Source organism: Canis lupus, chromosome 32 (assembly GCF_003254725.2).
Source record: "Canis lupus dingo isolate Sandy chromosome 32, ASM325472v2, whole genome shotgun sequence".
Taxonomy (NCBI): Eukaryota; Metazoa; Chordata; class Mammalia; order Carnivora; family Canidae; genus Canis; species Canis lupus.
Window position 1 is genome coordinate 5,658,088 of NC_064274.1, and position 23,454 is coordinate 5,681,541.

The 23,454-nt window shown below is 37.6% G+C and overlaps 1 protein-coding gene and 1 pseudogene across 8 annotated transcripts in view; one reads left to right on the top strand and one right to left on the bottom strand.

Annotated features, from left to right (window-relative positions):
- RASGEF1B (RasGEF domain family member 1B) overlaps positions 1-23,454 on the bottom strand; it is a 547,852-nt gene that overhangs the window by 94,569 nt on the left and 429,829 nt on the right. The gene's annotated exons all lie outside the window — the stretch shown is intronic.
- LOC112646507 (60S ribosomal protein L37a-like) lies at positions 10,124-10,501 on the top strand (annotated as a pseudogene).

The window sequence follows — 23,454 nt, forward strand, 5'->3', positions numbered from 1 at the left end:
TCACAGGAGTCCAGATGCTCCATGAAACAGCCATCACTGCTTACCTGTTGTGAGCAGCCACAATGTGGTAGAAAGGCTGGTTGGCACAGTCACTCAGGGCAAGGAGAATGGTTAAGTGGCCTCTGTGATAGGCCTTTGCTGTGCTCAGCTAGGAGCTGGACCACCATGCAGCCAGAGTGGGCCGGGGCTTGTGTGCCACCTGCTGAGCCTCCAAGCACCCAGCCACCCTCACAGATCAGCTCTGCTGCCTCCGGCCAGGTGGCTGATGGACTCAAGAAGTCCACCGCTGCCAGACCTCTCCATGACCCAAGCCCTAGCAAACACTGCCATTTTAAAGTTCAAAGATTGTGAAGATAAAGGGGGAAAAATACCAAAGATACAATGTAGGTGTACCTCAATACAATCATACAAACTAGCAAAGACATTAAAAGTAGCACCTGGAGCTGTTGGCGTACATCTTAAAGAATCATGTTTTTTGAAAAATAAGGATTTGGGGGCACCTGGGTGGTTCAGGTCTTGATCCTGGTGTCCTGGGATCAAGTTCCTCCTCATGCTCTCAGCAGGGATCATGTTTCTCCCTCTCCCTCTGCCCCTTCCCCCTACTCCTGCTTGTGCTCTCTCTCTCTCTCTCAAGTAAATGAATAAATAAATCTAGAAAAAAAAAAAAAGAAAAGAATGATTTTAATACAAATGAACTCTGGTCTCTAGCTTTAGGACAAATCCATAGAATACTATTTTGAGCTACTAGCTGAGTCATTTTTTTTTCTTTCTCTCTCTCTGCCATGTAATAATTATTGAGAATATAGTGTTTCAGACACTGTAAAGAAATGATTAGCAAAAGGCATAATCATTTTCTTAAATGGAAAAAGGGTAGGGAAGCATTTTACTGATGATAAAAAGACTTAGCATCCCCAACACAATCGGAAGGCCAGAGGTAACAGTAGAAATTGTCACTGGATTCTAAGTCCCAAACTATAACTCTATGGGATTCTTTACAAGTTTGACATTGAACTGACTATTGCTAGAAGGAAACTTGTAGAGAGAAAAATAGTGTAAGAATTAATCCATCTGAAAATAGGATATATAATTCTAATAGCTTATGATCCAGAAGGCCAATACTTTAATGCAATCAAGACTATAATATCACTTTGAAACATACTAGTCTCCTCAGGCGAGGGCATGGCAAAGTACTTTACAAAAGATTCAGCAATAATAATCCACCAATATAGTTAATTAAAATTTTATAGGCACTGAGATATTTCTTAGCTTCAAACTCTTTAGTTACTCATGAAATCAGTACACTCAAAGCATTCAATCAGAGGCTTAGATGGATTTCATTCATTCCAGAAATGAAAGAATTTACTGAGTGGCTCTGTTTGAGATTCTATGAAGGATGCAAGGAAAATCAGGCACAGACCTCGTTTTTCTAGGGAGTTTTGTGCCTAATAGGTGAGATCAATACACCCATAAATAACAAGAATACAAGGTCAAAAGTGGTTATCACAGGAGAAGTGTGGATGACAAATCAGGGAATGCAGATTGGGGAAAACTTTTGGGAAAAAGAGATGTACTAGACCTACAGGAAATGTAGTCCAGATGGAGGGAAAAATTCAATTACAGGCATGGTTTGGGCAATTTCAAATAACTTAGTTTAGCTGGCTGAAGAGTAGCATAAAGGGGAATGCCATAAAGGAAAATGTAGCATTTTATGTAGCATAAAGGAAATGTGGCAGACAAGGACTGCATGAATCCTTAATGGAATGAAGGATTAGGAATGTCAGGTTAAGCAAGTATGTTAGACAACTCATATCTCAGCTCACAGGCAGCTTGTTTCTTTTCCTATGAGAGCACCATCCCAACCATTGTTCAAAATCTACCATTGAGAAGAACTCTTAGTTACAGACTGAGAGTTTAGTGCATAAGGAAGTATATTAATTAGGAGATTGTAAAATAATATGTAATTTTCTTTTTTTGTAATGTACTCTTTTATCCACCCTAAACTTGCAGATTAAATTTCCTTTTACTCTATGTTTGCGAAAAAACCATGTCGCATAAATATTGTTGAACAAATTAATGTCAAGGGATAAGTGTGTGTGTGTGTGGGTGGACATGTGGCGGTTGTATGACAGATTGGATGGGTGGAGACAGGATATGTGAGTGGATGAGTGTGTATAGTTAGACAGGTGGATAGAGAGGTGGAAAGGTACTGGATGGATGACTAGGTGGCAGAGTGTTGGGTGTCTGACCTGCTGACAACCTAAAGCACTTAGGTGATATGCCATATGATCCCATGAGTAAGTGTTCAATATCCAACCAAAAATTGTCAATACAAATCCAAACAATCGTTTGCTAGTAAGATTTTAGTCTGGCTATGGAAGTCAAGTACATTTTTTATTGTACTTATAAAGTGCACATTCTTCATTGCACATTGAAAAAGAACTCAAAAGACATGTCTTTTTTTTTTTTTTTTTTTTAATTTCCTTTACCCCTTCCTGCAACGGTACAGGTCTTGAAGTTTTCTCAAGTACAATTTGACCAAAACAAGGCAAAGCCACTGAAAAGGTAAAAGTCAATTAGGTGAATTTAGGGTGATTTTTAAAAATGACATTCACCATCCTATAAAGCAAGGGGATTCAGTTACATTAATAGTTTCAAAAATTATAAAACACTGATGTATGTTTTCAAAACCAACAAACAAACAAAAAAAAAAAAAAAAAAAAAAAAAAAACAAACAAAACCAACAAACACCAACCAACACGCCATCCAACCAACCAAAAGAAAAATCTCAGAAAACCATTTATGTGTAAAGGGGGCACTAGTATTTACTAGTTTCACTAGTAAAACAAGTTTTAGGAAATCTGATACCCTTGTTATTCAAAGTTTCGTCCTTGGACCAGGAGCATCAGTATCACCTGGGAGCTTGCTAGAAATGCAGAATCTCAGATTCTATCCCAGACCTACTTAATATGCAATTTTATATGCATTGAAGTTTAAGATGCATTGCTATATGCTCTTCTCAGACATTCAAAATGTATATAGTGTTATAGGTTAAGTTTTGTTTAATCCAATGTTTATAAGAGTTATTTAATCATGGATTTCTTTTCGTAAAATACTAACATCGAATGAAATAGTTGAGCACAGTATGGGTGATGTCAAGCTCAAGGAACCCTCAAGTCCTCCCAAGTAAAGCATTCTATGTATATGTTAATTAGATATACATTTATCTGTATATGTGGGTATATATACTTATCTACATCCATACATGTATGGATTACCTATCTATCTAATAGAAAATAGGCATGATAATTTATGCATTTAGTAGATGCAAAAAGAAAATAGACTTGTTAGATTTGAGAGAAATGGTAGAGTGCAATTTTAAGTTCTTGGTGAAGAGAAGGAATTTTGTGAAAAATGAACCAGTTTAATCAAGAGGTTTACTAGGGAACGTTTATGTGGGGCTGGGATTTCCTTTTACTCTCCAAGATCTTTTCCAAAATATACATTCTTCACTAATGAGGGTTAATTTTTTATGTGCTTTCTCCCACTTGTTTCTATTCAAATATTTTATTTTTGAAGGAATGTTGTTTTGGGGGCTGTTAAGATTTCCATAGTCTTTTAGGAATGTTATTAAAGAATGCTAGTTTTTAGATTTGTTTTAGATTAGTTTTCTTGGGTAAGTACAAATTGATATGAAAGATTTGGACTTAATTTGATGCTGTTGGAAGTAATCTGAAAATATACTTTCTCATGGTGGTGATTACATCCTTTAAACAGTATTATAAACAGGAAATTTTATTGGATTTGGCTTTGTGTTATTTTAGTGCTTATCCAAAAGTACAGGGATGTTATCACTGCCCAGTCCCTGCCCCTGAAAAAGGCACATGGATCCAGGATGGTGGCTTTTTTATTCCAGGAACTAAACACTTGAGAATAGAAAGGGCTTTGCCCATTGCAAATCTTACTTTATTCTGACCAGCTTTGGGGATGAGCAGGAGTAAGACTGAGATTCTTCCTGGCTCAGATGAATCCTGAGATTCATCCTGAGATGATTTCCGGTGGTATTTAGATATCTTTTAGTTTAACAGTCATGAAATTATCTTTATATCAGAAAAATGAAATCAGTATAGCAAATGTGCTAGATATTATCACTTAGAATGAGGTTAAGTTTAGAAAGTGAAGCCATTTGGAAAAGTAAATAACATTACAGATATGCATTCAAAATTGTGATGTGGTAAAGGATTGCAATGTGAGAAATATTCCTCTAATCCAACCGTTCTGATCTGCTGAGGAATGTGAAGCCCCCTCTGTATGGTAAGTTCATGGGAATTAGGGCCTAGAGTTTCTTGCTTCTTAGGGTCCAGGTGACAGCAACAGTAATAGTCCCAGAAGAAAATATCTTAAGTGCATCTGAAATATCTTTGGGATGTAGAATCATCAATCACAGTGAATGTCTACTTCTTTAGATATTAGACAACTGATTACATGGATTCAGTTCATAATTTTCAGGATTCTACAAAGCATTCAGATACATCGTATTAGTAAAGTGAAGAAATCCCTCTCTGAGAATAGGTTGAGTTTTTCTTACTCGAGGTACAAACTGTCAGGAAGTTTATCTCATACCTGTCTCCACTTTTCTGAGGGTTGGTTTTGCCTACCATTTTCAGATGGAATTGTGAGCAAGTAATGATTCTGCCTCGAATTTCTTTATTATACAAAACATGGAAAAGGACTCCCTACACCAAATTACCTTTCCAGTGCCCTGGCTTCCTTATCTGTGAAATTCCATTAATTAGCTGATCTCTAAGGTAACTTATAATCCCAAAGTCCCATGGCTTTATAGCTATTAAAAAAATGAATGGTATATTAAATCCATAGAAATAGCCTAGCTTCCAGGGAGAAATATGTGATTGGATAACTGGATTTTTCCAGTGCCTTCCATGTTACAAGTACTCACAAACATTGTTTTGTTTAACCTGCCCTGCAACATGCATGATTCCTGTTTCACATGTGCAGAAACTGAGCTCCGAGGGGCAGAGCAACTTACTCAAGATCACACAGCTAGTAAGTAGTTTGAGCCCAGATCTCTTTTTCTCAAAAGTCTACTCCTTTCCTCCACCACACCAAACTCCCTTTCCATGATCAGAACACTATTATTATTAACTTTGAGATAAAGCTACTGGGTAGGATTGTAGAAACAAATATCTATTTGTCAATTTGTCATCACAGCTGGAAAAACATCCTAAAGACTGCCTAATTGTTCAGAATATTGAGAACCCATGTCATTTTGTCATGATATTTTAAATACATGGAATAGATGAATGATATGAAAGTTTATCAAACCCAGTTTAGATGTGAATTTGACGTTTAAAAAACCGACTCTGATACTGATCAGGAGACAGAGAGTAACTGATATAAACATTATTCTTGGGAGGAAAAAGAACAGAAACCATATGAATATCATAAATAAATAGAAGGAATTATTATAAATAAATAAAAGTATATGCAAATATTTTTCCATGATTTCAGAATTATACTAGCTTTCATTTCCATGAAAATAGGAAACAAATATTGCTACCACCTGGAAGAGAATACGTGATTGCTTATGAGAAAAAAGGAAATGTTAAAATTATAGCAATAATACTTATAGCTGAAAAGATGCATTTTACATTAAATTTTGCTTATGCATGATGGGGTGACTGGGTGATGGGCACTGAGGGGAGCACTTGATGGGATGAGCACTGGGTGTTATGCTATATGTTGGCAAATTGAACTCCAATAAAAAATATACAAAAAAATTTTGCTTATGCCTGTGTATATTAATGTATATTTAGGTGGTGAGTCAAAAGTCAAATTTAAAAGATGCATTAAGTAGCATCTACTTGTTGGAACAGTTTACAGTTCAAATGTAAACTGTATGCAGATTTGGCATTATCTTTTGAAATAATAACTTACCTAAAAGAAATTCACTTTGAGAACAAACAGTTTTGATCTGGCATGTGGTTTTGAGGTGGCAAGAAAGAGAATTTCTTGAGGATATAGAGAACCAGCTTTGGATAATGACATCATCTTTGAAAACATATTTTAAGGAGTAAGCCTTCATTTCTTGTTTGCAGACTTACTTTTCACTCATATTCAAAACTCACTCAGAAATGCACAAAAAAAATTATTTGAAATTCTTGAGCTAGCACATTAATGCCTCCCAACAATAGTGGCTTTCTTATATCACCTGGTAATCCCTTTAACAGCAACATGCAAATGGTCAGCATTTCAAGTGAATTATTTCATATACCTACTCTGATTGCCTGTTTCAGACAAGGTGCTCTGGTGGACAGGTGCTCAGCTGGAGAGTAAAATAAAGGTAACCATGATTTTCCCAGAAGCCATCAGTTTGTGAGTATGAGCGAGGTCGCCTGAAACAATACTTTAATTTTCATTGGCTTTACCAATATGACTTAGGTCCTCAATAGCCATGTAAAGCTTCTGTGTCCTCAAATCATTTCTGGAAGCCACCAGTTGGTACCTTGTATTCTCACATGTAACCATGAACAGATTCCTGCTAGGCAGCTGCAACCCCTCCGTCAATGCCCCACTGCTCCTGTTGCTCCACCAGGCACAGCCACTCCTGGCAAAATGCACCAGTGCTCCATCAGGCTTCTTATGCTGGCTCTTCCAGGACATATGTCACTCCTCTGCCACTGCCGTGTTGGGCACAGCCCACTGATTCCTTGGGCCTTGACAGGGGCAGAGAAGTATTTCAGATGTATGCAAGAGGAGGTTATGATCCACACTGACTCTCTTTCAGATTCCAATGGATAAAAGCACACAGTCTAAGAACTGATAGCTAATTGATGATCACTTGTGGATTTATTAATGAACTGGGCAAGTGGCCAATGTGTCTTACAAAATTTGGTAAATTTTGGATTGAAGAATGCAATTTAGATCTAAAACCAAAGTATCTCATTCCATCCCCCCTCAAACACAGACCTTGGGGCCATCTGGAGCCTGGGGTGGGTTGGAAAGGTGAGGGAGAAATGACCTTTTAGAGCAGGCTTGCTTCATCAACTCTACTACTGGCTGACCAGAGATAGAAAGGGAAGGGTAGGAGGTTGATTCTCTCCCTTTGCGCTTTCTCGTACAGAAACAAAGTGAGCCAGAGAACCTGAGTGTCTACTGCTCCCGTGTGGGTCCTGCAGAGCAAGGGATCTATGCAGGAGCAGTCACTTTCAACACAGGGACATCCTCCCTGAAATGAGCTCCTGCTCCTCCTTTGTGGGAAAGCGGGTGTGGGGCTGGGAGAGAAGCTAGAAGTTTACTTTCAAAGACCACAGGCCTGATAAAAAGGAGAACAAAGTCCCTTCCTCTATGAAAACATGAAGACAGGAGATTAAACTTCTTCCCTGAAGACTATGTAATAGAACATGATAAAGTGCTGATGAGGAAGGGGCAGAGGCAGAACGGCCACCTTACTTTGTGTTACACTCTATTGAAGGGTCTCAGAGCACTGTAAAACAGAATCCCAGATGTTAGAGAGTTTATGGAGAGAGTCCTTCCAGCTTTGGCTTGTCATCCTTCTGCCTTCCCTGCGTCTAATCAGGTGGGCAGAGGAGACAATCTAAGCAACACACCTGCTTGGGCACAGAATTTGCTTTCCTTCCAAAGTAAGGAAGGATGTGCCATTGGCTTGGCCTATCATGCTTGGCTATTTTCCCTTAAAATTAATTCTCTTCCAGAAGATATCACAGTCCTCTCACCTGAAAATCTGCTTTGGAGCAGACTCAATAATTTGCCAAACATATCCATAGGCATCTAATCCCAGCAGTAGACATAGTGAGAATATTTCCCCCAGGATTCTCTTCTTCCTCAAAGGCAACTGGGGGGTCTGTCTTGTGAGTGAGTTAACCAGACACTGCCAATCATGCCTGCACCCCAGCAGGGACCTGGCCTAGGACTAAGCTGTCATTCCCCACTCTTGGCATAAACCATAATCTAATTTTATAAGCAGGTATATATATGTAGACTTGAGCTTTGAAGCAATTAAAACATAAAAACTAATTAAGATGATAATAAACAGGAGTTCAGGAATTCATTAAAATGGGAGGGTCCATTGAAACATTTACTCATTTTTTATTTTACTCAGCATTTATGAAGTATATTGTAGGCACCAAACACGGCTTATGGGGATAAAAAGATATTTACTCTCTGTCCTTAAGGAGCTCAAAGTCCAGGTATAAAGGCAGATGTGTTAAGAAGCATATGACATCTCCTATATATCTTTACCAGAAAATGGCGTATACAACAAGTTTTATAAAAATGCAACATGATATATGCTATAATAACAAACACAAAGCGCTGTGAGGTACACAGTGGGGAGCAAGCAATTTGTAAGATAACATTAGGCAGTCTCTAAATTGGAAAGATTTGAGAACATATTAATGATGATAAGTACCTTGGCTTAATTTTTTAATACATGACTATTCCTGAGCCTGGATTTCTACTCTAGTATTTGGTTAATGTACTTTAGTTTTTGCTTTATTTATGGCATATTCATGGCAGCCAGGACTAGTAATGACTCTGGCTTATGAAAATAGATCTTTAATGAAGTAAACACATTTACTGGGAAACCATTAGAACATCTTGGTTCTGTGGAAAAACACAGTTATGTGTTACTGATAAATTAGTGATAAATTTCCTGCTTATGTAGCTGACCTGCCATGTTAGAGCATCATTCAAGCAATATTTTTGAAAATCAAACAAATATTCTTCTCCAAAAAGAAAGGGTTGAGTTCAAGTTTTTAAATGTTTTTCTTTCTTGCTTGTGTTCAGTTTATCTGAGATTTAAAAAAATAAAGAGTTTAAAAACATTTCTTTTAGTTTGGAATTTTAAAATTACTTGGAAGTCATTGTCGTTCATTTGATATACTATCTCTCTGGGCTGGTAGGACAGATTTCTAAAACATTCATAGAAGTAGCTCCTAAATATTAACAGATTGAGGGATTTAGGAGTATACTGAGTCCACTATAGAAAGATTTCTCCTATTTTTTAAAAGATTTTATTTATTTATTCACTAGAGACACACAGAGAGAGGCAGAGACACAGGCAGAGGGAGAAACAGGCTCCCTACCCGGGGCCCGATGTGGGGACTCGATCCCTGGGACTCCGGGATCACACCCGGAGCCAAAGGCAGTCGCCCAACCACTGAGCCATCCAGGCATCTCGATTTCTTCTATTTTTACATTGTCCTCCTTTCCTTTTATTACACCTCAATTTCCGAAGCAGTCTCCTGTTTCCTACCTTACCGCCTCACACTTCAGGATTTTCATTGGTGTACTTGAATGCTGCACAGCTCTTTAAGTTTGAGTTAGTGATTCTGCATGTTCATCTTGAATAGCCCAGTATAGATCTCTCCTTACAGATTATATTCACGTACAGAATAGGTATATTTGATATAACATAGAGATTGATACAGCATAGAGTCATAAAATCTCATACCATTTAATATTTATTTAATTATTTTTAATTAATTATTTATTTAATATAATCAGTGATCGCATATGGTAGACATCTCTTATTTCTTATTTCTTCTGCTAGTAGCACCCTGACTTTTTCCTTGGAGATTCACCCATAGCTACCTCAGTCCATATGACCAGTCAGTGAGACAATTCTGCTTGCATCAGAAGTGCACGTGACTCAGGAAGGGTCAGTCAGAGCCAGTACTGGAGATCTGTAGGAACTAACCGGATGGGGTTCTATTTTGGTGGGAGTAAGCTTGGAGCTGTTGGAACCAGTCTGCTGTCTACGAATGACACTGTCACAAAGAAGACAAAGCTGAGAGATGGAGAGAGAGAAAGAGATCCTGGTCCTGATACTATTGTTTGAGCCCCTAGATCTAGTTAGTCCTAAATCTGGTAGAACCATGTATGTTTCAGAAAAGTGAGTCGATAAATTACTAAACTTATGATAGCATATTGTCCTTCTGCCTAAAGTTCACATTTTTTACATAAATTCTTATCGTCTCTTATCCATTTCCTCCACTAAATTGTAAATGCCTGGAGATCAGAATTCCCTACTACCTGGCAAATAACAGATGCTCAATAAGTATTTCTTCAAATGAACAATACAGAATCTACCCTTAAAACAAAAATCAGTCCTCTCTGGGCTCGGACCTGGCTGGCGGCGACATGGCCAAACGCACCAAGAAGGTCGGAATCGTGGGTAGATACGGGACCTGCTATGGGGCCTCCCTCAGGAAGATGGTGAAGATTGAGATTAGCCAGCACGCCAGGTACACCTGCTCCTTCTGTGGCAAGACCAAGATGAAAAGGCAGCGGTGGGAATCTGACACTGTGGCTCCTGCATGAAGACCGTGGCCGGTGGCGCCTGGACCTACAACACCACTTCTGCTGTCACAGTAAAGTCTGCCATCAGAAGACTGAAGGAATTGAGAGACCAGTAGAAGCTCCGCCATTTGAAACATTGCTAGCCTATAATAAATGGGTTAATTTATATATATATATATATATATACAAACAAAAAACAAATATCACACAGTTTAGCAACATTGATAATATATGTTAATATTTCTTTTATATATATTTTAATGTATGTTTTATTTTTTAAAATAAATTACTGGGTTTTTTAAAAGATTTTATTTATTTATTCATGAGAGACACAGAGAGAGAGAGAGAGAGAGAGAGAGAGAGGCAGAGACACAGGCAGAAGGAGAAGCAGGCTCCATGCAGGGAGCCCGACGTGGGACTCGATCCCGGGTCTCCAGGATCAGGCCCTGGGCTAAAGGCGGCGCTAAACTGCTGAGCCACCTGGGCTGCCTCGCTGTATGTTTTATATATGTTAATGTTCCTTTCTTTTTTATGAAGGCTAAACTTTATAATTAGATTACCATGTTTCTGGACAGGAAATGGGAGAGTACTTGGTTTAAAACTATTTGGAAAATAATTTGCAGCAATACAAATTCTGCTTATGGAATTGCAAAAAAAAATAGATATGTAGGGAGAAATGATAGTTTCTACTATACTTAAAGTTACTGGTATCATAAACACAGATTGACTGGACAGTTCCATGGAGAACCACAATCTAATTCCTTCCATGCCTACTCTAATAAAATTAATCACAACGTTATTCAATATGTGATAATCCTGATACACAGTTTCACTTTGCTCTCCTAACTCTCTTGGTTTCTATTGTTGCAGTGTGAAGCTACAATAAGGGAAACCATCCATTACTTCACTAAATATGTGTTTAACAATTTGGGATTTCCCCTATGTCTCACTTGTGAAAAGTCTACAAATGGAAGACTAGAAATATTGCTACCTGTCTTTGCTGGAACTGCCTACTGGAAGGGTCTCTTTATCCATGAATTTCTGGATAAATAAGAATTAATAGCTAAGAAAGATCAATGACTCACAGCACACATAATTTGTCAGTTGAGAGAAGCAGTATTTAGAGTGGCAGGGAAAGGTAGAGGCTAATCACAAAACATTAGTAAAGGGAAGACGTTTAGAATTAACCTACACTCTATTTCCTCAATCATGAGAGATTCATATCTGAAAAGAACAGACACACACACACACACACACACACAGAAAATGAACAAACCAGTATCACACCATACCTCCCTAGCATACCCAGTAAATTTCCTCTCCCTCAGACTCCCTTATCCTTAAACAACATCAGCTTTTAATCGACAAGAGACTGAGATTCATTTGCTAGCAGGTGCGGCATTACTGGATGGCTCTTTCAAGGTAGCTGCCTCTGGCTTTTCTCTCTAACTTGGAGTTCTATTTAACTGATGTGTAACTGAAAGTTCAATGCCTGATGGCTTCTTGCCAAGAGGGTTCACCTTCAAGGTAGCCTGGCTTCATTTCACGAAAGACTCTTTTAATCCTGCTTCTGTAAATCAAAACCGAATTTTAAAACACGAAGCATTCTTTATTTTTTTATTGCCTTTATCCTACCTGGTTTAGGAAGAAGTTGAGTTCTCTGATACTCTGTGGTCTGACATTTGGCATGCTTTGCTCTTTTGTGGTAAGCAGTTAGTGATTCTCTGTATTGTTTTTTTGAATTCTAATTACTAAGATTTTAACATGGGAAGGCAAGACAAGCTTACTTTCTTTGAAAGTTTCTGCTTCATGTGGCCATTTTTATGAACATAAAAATATTTTGGTAAAATTCTATTTGTTTAGCTCTTAATCCTCTGGGTTTAGAATAAGCCTTGCAAGCCTTTTACTAGTAGGATAAACCAATTCTTTACCAAGAGGTTTTTATGTCACTCTCTTGCAGTGGCATGTAGACTCTTCTTTTTTATAATTTTAACAAATAACACAGTTTCTGACAATTGTTTTTTTTTTTAATTTTATTTATTTATTTGAGAGAGAGTGAGTGCATGGGCAGGGGGAGGAGCAGAGGAAGAGGGAGAGAGAGAACCTCCAGCAGACTGTTTGCTGAATGCAGAGCTCGATATGGGGCTTGATTCCAAGACCCTGAGATCATGATCTGAGCTGAAACCAAGAGTTAGGTGCTTAACCAACTGAGCCACCCAGGCGCCCCTATAACAACTTTTACCGAAATACTGCAGGATGCATATTAATCTCAATGGTTCTGGCAAAAATAACTTAAAATATTTTGTAGAAGTTGCTCTTACCCATATGAATAGGAAATAAATGTAGACATCTATGTTGTACTCCTGGATATTGCTGAATATTCCTGCAAGCACTGCAGTTTCTAAGGATCTCTCAATTTGGATATTTAAATATAATCCACCTCTCCTTTCACTGTTATATCAGTACTTAAATGACTTATTACCAGGTAATATGAACTGCCATAGAAGTCCTTGAACTTCATTCAGATAAATTTTGAACAGCATTCACTTTCTTTTTCATGTGACCTTTATTACATAAGGTATATATGCTTATTGATTAAAAATTAGAAAGATACACACAAAAATCCACTTGTAATCCCACCACCCCCTCCATATTTTAATGTTTATATATCTAGATTTTCTGCATATTAAAATTGTCTATTCACTTAAAACAAATTGTGGACAACTTTCCAAAACACAGTATTCATTTAAATGGATTTGTTGCCTACAGAATCTTCCCCACAACCTGAATCTATAAGCAAAATCTTGAGGTAATTCCTCATGGCCCAAGTAGGCATGTCTCTATTTTTTTGGAGTAAATCTTTCTTGTTTTATGCTGACTTATCACAATCTGTCTTCCTACATATTATGGAGAAAATAATTTTGAAGCCGTTCTTTGAATTTATGAGTCATTTTATAATACTGTCTCCCCAACTTGGGCTTTGCCTACATCAATAAAATTTTCCAAAGTAATTGATTCAGCCAAAAGAAATCACCAGAGAGCTTTGCCAAGGACTTCACATATGAGGAACTCTATCGAATATCAATAACAGTATTCTGGGCCTATGAGTGATTCAACTTTGTAATAATACTTGTGCCTGGCACAGAGTAAGCTAGCAATAAATCCTAAGTGATAAACAAAATAAAACAATTTACATAAGAAAGAGTAAATCTACAATGTCAATGGTGGTGCCAAAAGCCCATGGCAATTGACTATTTTTTTATATTAAAATAATATGAGATACTAATAAAAATATTTAATGAGGTAACAATTTTATAAAATAGCCTTAGAAGTGATAATTTTATTAAAAATAAACATTTTGGGGATTCCTGGGTGGCTGAGTGGTTGAGCATTTGCCTTTGGCTCAGGTTATGATTCCAGAGTTCTGGGATCGAGTCCTACATCGGGCTTCCTACAGGGAGTCTGCTTCTCCCTCTGTCTGTCTCTGCCTCTCTCTGTCTCTCATGAGTAAATAAATAAAATCTTTTAAAAAAAGGAAGAATAGAGAGAAATTTTTAAAAATAAACATTTTTTTAAGATTTAATATGTACCTGACATGAACACATATGAGCATTTACATATACTCTTTTATATACATGTTTCAGAACAACTCTATGAGACAGGTGTCTCAAATCCCATTTTACAGATAACAGGCACAGAGATAAAGTAAATTGCTGTACATCATCCATGTGGCAAGTGGCAGAGGAAGTTAAATCAAGCTTTGTGTGACTCAGATGCCCTTTGCATTATCCTTAAAATGCATGTGGCCTTCCACAGATATTGGGATATGACTACAGACTCCATTCCATTGTTACTATACTAAACTTATGACCCTAGAAAGACAGGAAAGTTAGAAACTATAATGTGACTTATATTTGAGTCCCACATGAGTGTGTCCAGAGATGTCCTTCTTTAAGGTAAAAGGAATACCTCTCATATTAAGAATTCCAGGATACAGATTGACTGATATTCAGATTTATCATTGATTACTTGCAAATAGACTTCAATTGCCTTCTCCTTCCTTAAAGAGGATCCCTTCCCTGGTTCTGAAAATATTGGCAATGGGACAGACAGTAGCAATAGTAAGGAATAAAGTCAAGTGAAATGAATTAATAGAACCGTATTAAAGCTAATCCATATATAACTAGTTTTTAAAAAAGAAAACCATAATTCAAGAGAAAATTGATATGTGTTATCCAACCTAGACAGTGTTATGGTAGTGATAAAACTGTTGTAGCATTACAGAAAGAAACAATGTTTCTAAGGCTGTCTGATGAGTCATTGAAACAGAAGTCCAACTGGCTCTAGCCTTTTAGAAGACATTTTTTCTACGATATTGCTAACAAGCTTATATGACTCATTCTACACCAAAGATAAACTCTAAAGAGCAATGTGACTCTAAGAATAACTTCTAATAAGTAGGAGGACTAACTGTGGTTCTGTTTGCTCACTAACTCCACAAAGAATTATTCCATTTGGTGGTGAATACAGTATTGCTCTCAAATTTATTTTCTTCTTCAATATCGGTTGACCACAAATTATAGTTTCCAGCACCACTGTTGTTGCCAAAATTTCCAAGAGGATCCTTGGCACCTTTCTCAGGTACCTTGCAGGCATGCTGAGAATGGAAACAAAGCGAGCAGACAGGATACTGTGACAAGGGCTATGATGGGCTATAGTTGGTCAGGACTCCATGGATGCACAGTGAAGGAGAGCATGGAGAAGTGGGAAGAAAGCATTTCTTTTGAGAGATTTCATTTAGGGCATGTGGAATCCAGGTGGAGAAAGTGGTAAAGATGCTCTAGGCTAAGAAGGTGTACAAATAAAGGCACAGAGGAATGACAGAGCAACTTTCAGGGACTGGAAACAGCTGAGTATGGGTTACATGGTAAGGTGCAGATAGTGAGTGTTGGGATGGTAGGTCTGTCTCTAATCAAATACTCTTTACCTTTGGCTGTTCATTGGGTGGTGAACTAGCCTTCTATGAGGAAACATTAAGAGAGCTTTGCTGGTTTGCTCCTGTGCTCCTTCCTGCGCTTCAGTGCGGGGTATGTATGCATGTACTTGAATATTCCTTCCCACTAAGTGGTCAGCTCTGAGGACAGGAGCCATATGCATCAAAGAAGGTTTCAGACTAAGCATCATCCTCAAAGCTATGAGGAGCGCAAAGGAGTACCCTCAGAGGAACACACTATGTATAAAGTTGAGATCAGTTAGAAAGCATCTTTCAAGTAAACTGCTGAGTCAAATGAAAGGAAGGTGGAATACATTTCAAGTATACAAGGACCACAAAACACTACTAATAAAAGGATGTTTTATTAATAATAAAAAGAGGGAGCTAACTGTTGGACCTAAAAAAAAAAAAGATGAACAGGAATTGGCATGAGGAGCATTTGTAAAGCCATGGCAGTGGGAAGCCTCAGACCACACATGGATGATAGCAGGTGGATTCACATACATGGTAGATATATGGTAGATGGGAGCTTTGTCAAAAATCAGTGAGAATGAGGATGGTATGATGGATGATGTTAACTAGATCGAAAGGCTGACCCAACTAATCCTTGGAGAATGGATGGAATATAAATAATAAATAACACAAATTGAGTTGATAGTGAAAGATCCTGATTGCCTGACAGAAAATAAATAATTGGATTGAAACCAAGGTAAGGTAGCTTGTGAGTTCTTGAGGAAGTCATAAAATATTATAGCTAAAAAGATAGAGAGAGGCAGTATCTGGCAATAATTTCACTCTCTTCACAGAATGGAGATACTGGATCTAAAACATACAAGACACTGATGACCTTGTTTTGATGTGACCGATTCCATATTACAAACTGAGGAGACGGACTAAATAGACCAAGGCTTTGGTTCCAACCTTGATTTTCTCTGTGCTATTTATTTCTCCTTTCACTCTGAAAACGTAGATCTTTTTGTTTATTTGTTTTTAACTTCTTTTTGTCTTTATTTTCATACGTTATCTGGGGAGAGCCACATCATCTCTCTTGGTATCAGATTCTTTGCCTGTTAACATGTACAATCCAGATTATCCCTGAGGGTGCCTTTCAGATTTAGAATTCTATGAAATTGCATAAAATTGGTGGAATACAATCTTAATGTAACTTTATCCATGGATAAGAAAATCCTTGTTGACTTTACCTAGGGGACCTAGAAGGCTTGAGGAGAACTTTCCAAGTGATTAGTCTAATGTTGATTTAATTTTTTTTCATATTTTAACACCTCTGACATAGAGGTATGTCATATAGCCAATGGCATTATACCACCGTAACTGACAGCATATTTTTCTTCTTAGCAGTTCATAAAATAATGGTGTGTTATGCAACTGAATTTTCCTTTAACTCTCAAATCCAGTTAAGGTCAGGGTATATATAGAAGCAGATCTTTCAAAGATCTAATGTAACACTATTTAGATGAATCAGGAACACAGGTGGAATGGGGACAGAGTCTTCAAAGTGATTGCCAATTATTATGTCAGAAAATCTTCCTGGACTGTAAGACCGTTCCTTTATGTCTTCTACTCTAGGACACTCTTAAATAATTGTAATTATTCTCAATAAGGCTCAGGATTCTGTTGGTTGATGCTTTTATTGTATCATTATTATGTACTAATATTTATCATCATCATCATTATTAATCTAGGCCAGTGTTTTTCAAACTGTAGCCTACAACCTATTTATGGATTATGTAGTCAATACAGTGGGTTACGGTAGCATTTTAATAAATAAAGTAGGATAAACCAAAATAGTCTCTCATAGTACATTCCATATGGTGAGAGTATCATTTCCTGAGACTTCTTTCAGATGTATTTACTTGTACTCAGACATACGTATATTCACATATGTGACTACTGGTACATAGTTTAAGTTGTATTTCTACTGTGGATTGTGTTTAGAAAAGATCTAAAAATGCTATTCCACATCCAATCTTAGAGGTGGTCATGACTATTGTAAATGGCTTGCAGCATGAGCAGCCAAGCAGAGAGATGCTGAATTTGGGATCAGCGTTTCTGGCCCTCATAGCAGCACATCTATACTCCCACCAATCACGTACTTGGCCAAATAAAACTGTACTTTGGTTGGGTTTGAACTAGCCACTCATAAATAAATCTCTGATGAATCTATTCTCTTTGTAAGACATCTCTATGACCAGTCTTATTCAAGAGCTTTTCTACTTGATGGCTCCCTAACTGCTTTTTACTTGATTGGTACAGTTATAGGCATTTATGACAAGAAATTCCAATTGACATTTGACGTTTGGTTACAACATTTATTTCTCTTATCAGAAGATTTCCTAAGGAAGGCTTTACCTTGGAATTTTGACTTATAGGTTTATTGTCTTTTAGGCAGTACATTCACATAAGGAAGGTATTTGAGGAAGTGGATACTCTTAACTACCTTTCCTTCCTAATTACTCACAACCATAAATGGTCAAGACCCCTTTACAGGCATATAGGTTCATGTGGTGTTTCCTATAGTGCCAGGAGTTTCTGCTTTCACTTCCATTTCAAGCATCTTCCCAGTACATCACAGAAGGGGATTCCTACAAAGGGGGAAATGAAACCAGCAGCTGCAATAATAAAAGTGGGAAAGGACTGCTTTTTCACCTACAATCTCTATGGTAGTTGAATCAGTGTCTTCCTGAAGGATATCCTTAGTTTAGCTTTTCAGATGTATCGACATTCTAATGCTGATACTGCTGCTCAACCAGATGGAGCATTCTGTGAGTCTCTGAGATCTCCTCTAGCAACCATTTCATTTTACAAATAAGGAAACTGAGGCCCAGATGAGAGAGTGGCTAGCCAACACTCAGAAAGCTTGTTACTGGCAGATTTGAGACAGCTAAATTGTCCCTCAGCAAATTAGTTGTTACTTTAATTTATTGTATTTAGATTCTTTCTCAAGGATACCTTAAATCTTTGTGGGAGGCTTAAGACCTGGCTTAAGCATTTTAAATCTATTATTGAGTCTCCCAAGAGAAGTTTCTCCTCTTATAAAAATTCATGCTAGACAGTTAAAATTAATAAATTCTAATAAATTAGGTAAGTCATATAATCTGATCTTAAATTCCTTTGCTATTCTTTTCATGTATTTCAAAAGCAGAAAAATAAAAGCTGTGCTTTCTTTTTCAAGATATCTGTGAGGAAGATCAATAGTGAACAGATTTCCCTACAGCATATACATTTTATAATAGCAAGTTTCTTTGTCCACTGGGATGCTGTGAAGTAATATCATCTTCTATTTCCAATGAATACAAAAACAATACACATGGTTTAAATATAAGGATTGAGTCACCGCTACTTCCAAAGGAGCCAAAGAATTTTATTTGTAAGTTGGAGCATACAGACAATTCAGGAAACGAGTGCCTTTGAAAAATTACTACAGTTGACCCTTGAACAGCACAGGTTTGAACTGCAAGGGTCCACTTATATGCAGGGTTTTTTTTCCTGATAAATAGATACAGAACTGTAAATGTATTTTCTCTTCCTTATGATTTCCTTAATAACATTTGCTTTTCTCTAGCTTACTTTATTGTAAGAATACAGTATATAGTACATATACAAAATGTGTGCTAATGGACTATTTGTATTATCAGTAAGTTTTCTGGTCCATAGAAAGCAAATGGTATTTTAAAAAGCCAGTAGTGTTAGGAAAGTCAAGGTTAAATACAAATTTTCGACTGTGCCAGGGTGTCAGTGCTCCTAACTCCTGAGTTGTTCAGGAGTCAACTGTATTTTGAATGAAAAAAAGAAGATAGAGTTTAAAATAAGCCAGATGAGCCCGAGAGAAAGAACTTTCTGACATCTGAGTAAGCAAAACAACCTCAGATGTCTTTGATTAGTGTGTTTTCAGAGAGTTTGCTGTCAGGAAAATTTCTATCTAAACAAATTCTGTTTTTTAATTCATATCTTTGTAAAATGTGTTTCACTAGAAAAATGAATTTATTTTGAATAGGATGTTTAAAACTAACTGACAAAATATTAAGGAAAACTTTTACAAACGATCTGATAAAAGAAAAATTATGTTCAAAATACCAAAAAATCACACCCCAAAATAGATAAATTCATAAAATAAGTGGAAAAATATGAATATACCAGTATGTATAATGATCAATAAATATGCTCACTGAAGGACATCCATTCAATCTATTATGTAATAATTGAACTATTAGTTATTATGTAGTAAGGCAGAAAATATTTATGATATATTAAGTAGAGAGGCTACAAAATTGTGTATACAAAATGACTAGAGTTATGTGACTCCTCCATCCATCTTATTACTCTATGTATAACACACACACATACAACAGTTATTTAAATGGTGGTTCTTGAAAGATTTTAATATTAATAGCAAGTATCCTCGGTAATATTTTTGAGATACTTGTTTCCTTTTTCTTTATTTTCAAAATTTCATAAAACAACCATGAATTTCAGTTTTGAGAATAATAAATAAATGTGTTTTGCTTTAGTGGTGAGAATCTGTCCCCCTCCCCATATTATTTTCACTGTCAAGTTTGTGTTCAGTAAAGCCTTCACAACTCCCTAGGATTTCCTCAGTTTATGTTCAAGTACTTCATTTTTCCTGAACTCACCTGGCAGTCCTGTAAATAAGATCATAGATGAGACTATAAAATAAAATAAAAGCAACTGTGAACATCCAAATGATGTCAGAGTACACAGAGTTCACAACAACTGACAAATTTGGCACGCTGAAGTCTAGGGGTTTTGCTCCTCTACTGATTCAGAGCCTATTTCCTGGTGCTGTATCCATAAATTTTATACCCTTGGCTATTTGACTTCCAAGTTTAGTAGATTAGAGGCAAGTCTGAAGGAGGGTGGGGGTGTGGAGCAGCTGCTGACAGCCTGGCAACAAGGAAAGTGATAGAAAACTATAAAAAGAAAATTAGGGAGAAAACCTTTAAACATTCAGTTGATGGAGAGTTTGAACAAAGGAGGCAAATAAATTTACATCCTTCTGTAGGAACCAGATCAGCCTTATGTAGTTGTAGAGAAAAATAACTAGTTTTAACAATAATTACGGGGATCCCTGGGTGGTTCAGTGGTTTGGCGCCTGCCTTAGGTCCAGGGTGTGATCCTGGGGTCCTGGAATCGAGTCCCACATCAGGCTCCCTGCATGGAGCCTGCTTCTCCCTCTGCCTGTGTCTCTGCCTCTCTCTCTCTCTCTGTGTCTCTCATGAATAAATAAATAAAATCTTTTTAAAAAAATTAACAATAACTAACACCAAGTAATAAAGGAAAGGTAAAATTATAACCAGAATATACTCTTCAGGAAAGAGAATAATAAATTGTGTTTGTTTAATATAATCTCCATAGAAAAATTACAACAAAAATATTCTTGTATTTCAGGGAATAAATTGCCAACTCTTTTGAATGATTCATTCCCAGATATTTCAGGATAATTTATTTGTACTGTAATCTTTTAACCTTTTGCTCACTTTTCTCATTACTTGAGAACATTTGCTTCTTGGTTAGTGTTAGCCCAATGTTAGGACCACTAAATTAACAGTCCCTCTATAGACTGATACCATAGACAGGGGAGGTAATAGCATGTCGAGACAAGAATGTGGCTAAATTGTGCTATCCTTGCTCTTTATGGGTGTTCATCCCAGTGTCCACTGTAAGCTAATAAATGCCTTACAGTAGCAAATCAGTAAATTATTTTTGTGCAGCTTTTGGTACCCTTTATAACTTGCTGTATGACTCCCTTTGGTACAACCAGCTGCCAGCTGCTTGCAAAGAGCAGATCCTGGTTGACATAACCTGGTTGCAGAGTCCCACCTTAAAAGGTAAAACTGGGAGACTCTAGAATCCAGGAGGTAATAACACCACTGACAAATTGCTGACTCAGAATGCCCAAATTCTTTATAAGCACAGAATAAAAATTCCTTTTTTTTTTTAAATACTTATTTATTTCTTCATGAGAGATACACAGAGAGGCAGAGACAGGCAGAGGGAGAAGCAGGCTCCCATGGGGAGCCTGATGCAGGACTCAATGCCAGGACCCCAGGATCACAACTGTGACCTGAAGGCAGACACTCAACCACTGAGCCACCCAGATGCCCCCCCCCGAATAAATATTCCTTAAAATTCAGTTAATTCAGTTCACTTGGGTGTATTCTATATTTGATTGATTGAGTGTTCCTCTTCTACCTCTGTTCCCCAATTTAAGTACTCAAGTTTTTCTACTGTGAAAGTTTTACTTTTGCTGGTGCCAATCGCCTCTTTCCCCTTTTTCTCAAAATTTCCATTTCCCTAATATTTTAGCCTAGAGGTGGTTCTGCTCACTCCTGCCTCCCACAGCCTTGGCCCCAGCCCAAGGCTGGTGGGTGGAGCGTGGTGTGTCAGGGACTGTCTGGGTCAGAAGTGACGGGGCTGTGACGCTCAGCTGCCAGGAACAGACTTGGGCTCCAGCTGCGTGTCCAGTGGAGAAAGGACTCTTTCAGCGCCCCCTCTCTTGCAGGATAAGGACCCATAGAAGTTTCTTTTTCTGTCTCTGCCTTTAGTGCACCTATCACAGCCCAACGTTGCCTTTGCTCTGTTTTCCTTCAGCTTTCCCAAATGGGACACATAAAGTTTAGGGGACTCATCGTTTGTGCCTGGAAGCTACTCAGAATTTACATCTTAAAAAAAGTCTCCCCCCAGGGATGCCTGGGTGGCTCAGCGATTGTCTGCTATGGCTCAGGTCGTGATCCCCGTGTCTTGGGATCGAGTCCCACATCGGGCTCCCTCAAGGAGCCTGCTTCTCCCTCTGCCTGTGTCTCTGCCTCTCTCTCTTTCTGTGTCTCTCATGAATAAATAAATGAAATCCCTAAAAAAAAAAAGTCTCCCCTAAATCGAAATACTCTCTATCCCTTCCTGTCCCAGTGTGGCATCCCACTCAATTTCCACTGGATTTTTGTCTAGTTATTTTCACTCCCATTTCTCTTGAAGCCAAACTCAGCCACCCCTCAGTTATTTACTAAGGAGGCTATTTCTCTCCAACAGACTATATCTTGTTTCCAACTCAGCTTCCCTTCTTTCCGGCTTCTATTTTTTCTCCTCCATCCACCTAATCTCTAAGTGCTTGCTCTCCAACCATACACTAATTCGGCCCTCTCCTCTCCTGGTTTCTTTCCCTATTATTCTTTAGTCTTTCCCTTGGTTCACTTTCTCTTGCCTCATTTCCCTCCCCTTGTCTCCCATTCCCTTCCTCAGCCTAATTCTTTCCCTTGTTCCTCTTAGTAATTATCTTTTCCGTCCTTTATGGACTGTTTGTTTTGCTTTCCCTCTTCTGATAAACTGAATCTGGCAAGAAGAAAAGATATTTCCTGCCTGTGAAATTGTGCCATTCCACTTTAAGAAAAATAAGCACTGCCAGTAGAATTAGTTAACATTAACGAAAAATAAATATTTGTAGAAAGATAGGAAGCAGGACAAAAAGTACTTATTTGCTATAGTGGAAGTTAAAAATTGATACTGTGAACTAAAAAGGAAACATTTCTTTTAATAGTTCAAGAGCCAAAGTTGGCAAACTCAGTGTTAATATGCTTAAGGTCTATTGTCAAGTCTGTCTTATTGAGTATTTTTATCTAATAGTATTCAATTTATCATTTTGTACGATTTTTGTTTTTCTAATTATTAATTTTCTTAACGGCATAAGTCTATCATAATTTTTTAAAATTTTTATTTATTTATGATAGTCACAGAGAGAGAGAGAGAGAGGCAGAGACATAGGCAGAGGGAGAAGCAGGCTACATGCACCGGGAGCCGGCCATGGGATTCGATCCCAGGTCTCCAGGATCGCACCCTGGGCCAAAGGCAGGTGCTAAACCGCTGCGCCACCCAGGGATCCCTATCATAATTTTTTTAAATGCAAAGGTTATATCATGAAAAGTTATTCTCCCATCTGCTAAAACCCAGGTCACTTTCCCAGATGCACTCACAGTTTAGGATAGACAAGAAATCTCCATTCATAAATAATAATGTGTATATTATATATATAAAACCAAATTGCTGTAATCTTTATTTCCCTATCTTTATACAAATGAAAGCATACTGTACAT